The sequence below is a fragment of the Miscanthus floridulus genome, chromosome 18, assembly GCF_019320115.1.
Source record: "Miscanthus floridulus cultivar M001 chromosome 18, ASM1932011v1, whole genome shotgun sequence".
Lineage (NCBI taxonomy): Eukaryota > Viridiplantae > Streptophyta > Magnoliopsida > Poales > Poaceae > Miscanthus > Miscanthus floridulus.
The window spans coordinates 96,131,031-96,132,045 of NC_089597.1; the positions used below are offsets into that span (position 1 = coordinate 96,131,031).

Sequence of the window (1,015 nt, forward strand, 5' to 3'; positions counted from 1 at the left end):
CAACGCGCCGCACCTGCTGGCGGCCGGGCTCGCGCCGGCGTTGGTGGCTGCCATGGGGGACGCCGCCCCCGTGACGGACCGTGCGCTCGCCGTGCTCTGCAACCTCGTGGCGGCCTGCCCCGAGGGCCGCCGCGCGTTGAGCCGTGCCCTCGACGCGGTGCCGTCCCTCGTCGACGTGCTCAACTGGGCCGACGAGCCCAGGTGCTAGGAGAAGGTGGCCTACATGCTCATGGTCCTGGCGCATCGGAGCTATGGTGACCGCGCGGCCATGGCTGAGGCCGCCGCCTCGTCCGTGCTCCTGGAGCTCACGCTCGTGGGCACGGCACTCGCGCAGAAGCGCGCGTCCAGGATCCTGGAGATTCTCCATGCCGATAGGGGCAAGCAGGTCGCGGACGACGTCTCAGGCGTCGTGGCGATGGTGTCGGCGCCGCAGGAGCGCAGGTGCCACAGGGAGGAGGAGTCGGTGGATGGGGAGTTCGACGACGCCGGCATGAGCGCCGAGAAGTGCGTCGTGCGGCAGCTGGTTCAGCGGAGCCTACAGAGCAACATGCGACGCATCGTCCGACGCGCGTGGCTCTCCGGCATCGACCGAGAACCTCAAGGCGCTCACTGCCTCCTCCACCGCCAAGACGCCGACGTGCATGCATCATGCATGCATGCACATGCGTGTGTGCGGCGTCCACCTGGACCTGGAGGTGCCACGTCGGTTAAAAAATTGAAACAAAGGGGGTATGGGCTAGGAATGTGCCACTAACAAAGATTATGGACACAAAAACCCACTTTCAGAGTTGATGGACCTAAGTGAAACTAGAGCGCAAATGGATAGACCACCCTTGCATTTAACTCTTAAAACAAACAAAGGCCAAGTTACAAAACACGTTAGCTAGGAGCTAACCAGGACAGAGCCTTACCTTACAAAGATAGAGCTACCTATCACAACGAACTGAACCAAAGATCTATTACATGTGGGAGGTTTGGAGGGTAGCGACATACACTTAGGTGGTGTTTAGACCTA

The 1,015-nt window shown here is 61.1% G+C and overlaps 1 pseudogene; it reads left to right on the top strand.

The window, feature by feature from the left end:
* The first annotated feature begins 229 nt into the window (after positions 1–229).
* On the top strand, positions 230–719 carry LOC136524226 (uncharacterized; annotated as a pseudogene).
* Positions 720–1,015: the final 296 nt, after the last annotated feature.